A 5,467-nucleotide genomic window follows, 5' to 3' on the forward strand; every position below is an offset into this window, starting at 1 on the left:
TCATGGCAGTTTGAAAACTTGAAATAATACTTTGATTTTTCCTTCTCATGGCATTCATGTGCTCCATTCTCCTCCCCCACCTCCCTGCTCCTCATTTACACACTCATATATGTGCACATCTGTTCACACACTCAACAGTAGTGAGAGATGGACTTTACTACAGAACTTTGAAAACATGCAAGTGTTTTTGTGCTCCCTAAAACTCACATAGGATAATCAAGTAACACCCCCTCCCTTTTTTTTTAGGGTCTCAAGCTTCTTTTGAGCACAGTGTATCGTACCCAAGCTTCTTTTGAGCACAGTGCAAAGATTGTCACATTTGGTCAGCTGACCCTAAAGCCCTAGCTTGAAGCAGAGATTGGAATTTGAGTCAAGGGCAGCTATCTGTGTGATGGTCAGCAGCCTGTGAGGCGGCCTGTGGTGGGATTTCTTCTAGAAGTTGTGCTCACACCAGACAGTGAGGAAATAGAGATTGTCTTTCCTGGTCAATCTTTTCTAATCGGATTCATTCTCTGCTGGTGAATCCCAGCGTAAGTCCTCACAGAGAGCAGGGTGGGACTGAAACACAAAGAATGTCATCAGGGGCCAGCAATCGATTGGAAAGCAGCTTTAGACAGAGATAAAGAAAGTTGAGTTACATGCCCAGCAGCGTTCTCTCCGTGGGATACGGTGCCTTCCGTGCTGTTCTAGGGCACCAGGAGGCCAAGGATTTTGAGAAGATTTCCTGTACTTCCTTTCTGGTTTATTCCTGCAGCAAATGATTATGGCCTATGTCTGTTGAGAGTATCTCTTTTCCCTTAACAACCTGAAAGATGCAAAACACTATTAAACATCTAACTGCTGAAAACGCTGAATGCAGATCTGCTCAGACTTTCCCCTGAGCTGTGGCAGGATAAGGTATTTTTTAACTTCACATGACAAGGCTAATGCTAGTGCTCCTTCTTGACTCATCTTTTGAACATTACCAAAACTGCAACCCCAGATTACAACCTTATTTGACCACAAGATCAAGTACTGTGAATAGGAATTGCAGGGGCAAAGACAGAAAAAGCCACAGATACGGCTCTGGCTTGAAATGTCCTAGATTTCCCTTAAGTATATTAACTACTGCAAGATAAAGCTCAGCAGAATTGAAGAGATGAACCACAAAATTACTGGATTTCAACTCTCATCATGGTAAGACTGAAGCAATGGGGGAAAAAAAAATGGAAGTATATGTCCCTCACTATTTTGATACTAGATTTTGTGTTTCATTTTTTTTCTAAACAGCAAAATAGACCTTCTGAATACTACCAAGCCTCACAATATTCACTCTGTACTTTCCTATCTTGTTAACTAGTAGCATTTTATTAATTAATTGTATGATATTTTTATTCTCTCTATAAATGATGCGAGGAAGGGAGCGATGTCTTTGTTGTTCCCTGCTATCTCCCCAGTACCTAGCACAAAATGTGGGGGGCCCAGAGCAAAATTAAGATATGGAATCCTTCGTTCGAAAATTCTCAAGAATTTTAAGACAACAACAGCAGAGCATTAAAACAAGTGCAGGACCCTTCTGGTGGTGAGCTCCGTGCAGCACTATAGATTGTGCACATCTGAAACTGCTTCTGTAGGACATAAAAAGCTTTCAGTAAGTCTGTGGTGACTGACCGACTTAGTGAATAAGTATTCTGAATGAATATGTCTTTTATTCTGAAGACTAGAAATGGAATACTTATTGGCGAGATTAGTGCTGCAATACCAATTGCCTCGCCAATAAATCAGTCTCAAAAGTTTCCTACTTTTAGTCCTGCTTTTTACCCAACAGTTTGGAATACAGAATCCGGTCAGCATTAAGAGAACAGATTACTTTTTTTCTTTTTTGAAAATAGATTAATTTTTGTGTTATCTTTATTTCATTCTTGTTTGTGTACAAGCTCAATAATTTTGGCAACTCTCTCTTTTTCAGCCACTATTTTCCAATTGTTTTGCATAACATCAAGCTTATGCCCTGAAAGATGCCAATTAATATACAAAAATGTAAGTTAATATTTAAAAAATATTATTATGCATACACTGCCTTAGTAATACTAAAATAAGAGGGTAGAAGAAAGTGCAGTTACTTGCAAAACTGGTGTGCCTTACATCTGGGAAGTCTCAAGCCACTGATAAAGACCAGACTACTTTAGAAAGAATAATAGCCTGAGGCTGAAATTTACTCAGGACATCACAAATCAATGACAAGTAAGTTTCTCCTCTAGGTCCCTGACAAAGTATTTTTCTTTAATTGAAGGAACAGACTTGGCTTTTCCAGAAATGATCTGATTCTGGAGCTGTCAGAGGAAACCTCTTTCTAAATACATCTATCTGTAATGATAGGCTAAATCAGTTCATGAGGAACAAGGAGTTTTCTAAAATAATTTTTTTTATTTTCTTAAAGTTAAAAAAAGTAATCTAATAATAAATTATGATGGTTTACCTAAAGTAAGTCTTATTGAATGTTGTTGTTATTATTATTATTATTATTATTACTACTACTACTACTACTACTACTACTATTACTATTATTATTATTTGCCAGAGTCAAGTCTCTCTTTTCTTTTTTTTTCTTTTTTTGAAGCAGGGGAGGTATTTAGGTTTGTATTTATTTATTTATTTTAATGGAGGAATTGGGGATTGAATCCAGGACCTCATGTGTCCTACGCCTGTGCTTGACCGCTGCGCTATACCCTTTCCCCCCAGAATCAAGTTTCTTATTGCATGTTGACCCCCTGAGACTTTGGCTCAATTTCAAACTGTGTATGCTACCTTTTTTCATCTTTAAACTGATTCCCATTTTTCTTTCTCTATATTTCTTCAACACATGAAAGTAAAAACTACATGGATTATTCTTGTCTTCAATAATATGACAGAAAGCGAATGGTCTTTGAAAAGGGACAAACTTGTATTTGAATCTTAGTTTTGCTGGTTTCCTACTGTGTTGTCTTGAAAAAGTTATTTAATCTCTCTGAATCTCAGTTTTACCTTCTGTAGAATGGAAATGATACTTCCTTTACAATATTTGTAATAAAGATTCATGATGATAAAGGTAAGTTGAATGACTTGATAAGTATTTAAAATATGGTAGGTATGATGATGATGGTCATTAGTTCTCGTTGCTTATAGATAATTTTCCTTTAATAAAGTTTTCTTTTTCTCATAATTAAAGGAATACATGTTCATTATAAAAGACTGGTAATATACATAGATACCTAAAGAAACAGAAAAACAAATTATCCACCATACTAAGATGATAACAATGACAGATTCGTATCCTGTCACTTTTTGGTATGAATCTTTTTCTTTACCTAGTTGAGGTCATATTTAATAAGTCTTTCAGTTTTGCTTAATATATCATAAAGATGCTCCTGCATTATTAAATTTTTTCATAAATGCCTTCAATTGTTTCTGAGTAGTCCATTGTATAAATGCCCCCTCCTTTTTTTTTTAATGAACTCTCAAAACACTTTTATTTCAATGACAAAAGGGCTAGAAATACTGAAATAATTATTTTTTAAATGTGATAGGTTGCATGAAAGGCAGCTTTTGATCTTGCATCCTCCCATTCCAGCTGTTCTTCAGTGATTTGATCTCAAAGCAGCCACTTGGAACCAGTGAACAATAAAGTTGGCCTTGCCCATCACGCACACCTCCAGCGTAGGAAAAAATAACCATTTGAGTAAGAAAAATGAGTGTTTCTGAAACGACACCTGGTAATTACCATGCTGACAGAAATAGAAAAGGTGAAGGAGACTTACAATGAGATACTCCCAAGCATTCAGCCTTCTGATCTCTCGAGGGAAAGATTTTTAGAATCAGAAGAAATAAAGAGAGAAGAGAAGGTGGCAGAAGTCACTTAGTGATGCAGCACCAGGGTGGGAGGTGAAGAGCGACTTCTCATATGCTCCAGTCTAGTCAGGAGGCATCGGGTCACAGAAACATGGGTAAGACACCGGACTGGACCAGAAGTATAAAATGACTTACCCTTTAATAGTTTGCAAATTGAGAGTTAAGTATATTGAAAAGTAGAACAATCATATATGTTGTTAGATAACACAAGAATGGTAACTTTGTATGCTGGGAATACCTGCCCAAGCTAACAGCCTGTTAAGATTAATTTGTATTGGTAGCAAAATAATGATGTCATAAGAGGAAGTAATTATAAGACGTATAATAGTATTTTTAAGTGAATCATAAAAATTAAGACCAAGTTGTTTACAAACAACACTAAAGTTTCTTATCTTCTCTTTTGTGAAGTGGACTTTTTACAGGTGTGTGATAAAAACAGGGAGGAATCATAGCATCAGTGGTTTAAAGAGAAAATCGACCTTACACTTAAGACTGAAAAGACAAATAATGACAGTTGACTTCATATCTAAAAGTGATTCTTTTTGAATATATCTCAGTAGTGACTTCCAATTTAATTGAAGGGTCTTGAAGAGGTATGACTTCCAGGAATGTAACATACCTGGGCAGCTAGCACTAAAGAGCAGATACAATTTTCAGGAAGAGATCTGGAAAGCTCCGAGTCACATGAATTAATCAGCACCTCCATTGATAAAGTGATGCAAGCTTTGATTGGCCCGTTGTTGACCTGCTCTGTAGGTCTCATAGAGAGTGGCTTAATGAATTGCTGTCATCCACTGACTTTGTGTCTTTCTGTGGCCATCCTCATCCCAGCCACAGGCTGCTGGACCTAGAACTGGGTGGCACTTTGTCTCTACCTTCTTTACCCTGTGACTCTGGGACCTCTAGCACCTAAGACTCTTCTTCCTGGTTTATCTTTTATTCCTTCTTCCTTTTACTTTCACTTCTATCAAAATAAACCAGATTTATGGTAATCAAGTGGTTTAAAGAGATCAAAAGTATTAACATTGATCCCTCTAAAGACAATGATTAATATTTTTCATCAAAATTCCTAAAGCTTAATTACATATAATGAAAAAAGACTGTGTGAAAGCCACAAGCCCAATGCCTAACACAGACTGATGAACCACATGTGGTTATTTGCTTTCCCTGGAATTAAAACCAAACATGTAGGAAGAAACTGAATGGGAGACAAGGCCGAAGTGGTTATTCTTTTCTACTTCATATCATTTGGCCTTGTATTTACACTGATTATTCTAACGATGACCATTGATTGAAAAAACAAAACACTCTCCAACACAAAGCAATTTATATACAACATGTTGACCAACTTAATATTTAGGTTTGTTTTGTGCATGTGATGAGTAACAGTAACATTAATTTTTATTTTGATTATCATTCCCCAAATTATGTTTCATTACTAATGACATCCACAAAATATAAGTTCTTAGTGAGCTATTAGTCATCTTAATCTGATGCAGGATTTAAATTATGAAAACAGTATCTAGATGGAAGGGAATTAATAGACAATTTAATGAAACTCTAATAGGTATTTTAATGACATAACTGGTAGTAAAGCTCT

This window comes from Vicugna pacos, chromosome 8 (genome assembly GCF_048564905.1).
Source record: "Vicugna pacos chromosome 8, VicPac4, whole genome shotgun sequence".
NCBI classification, from domain to species: domain Eukaryota; kingdom Metazoa; phylum Chordata; class Mammalia; order Artiodactyla; family Camelidae; genus Vicugna; species Vicugna pacos.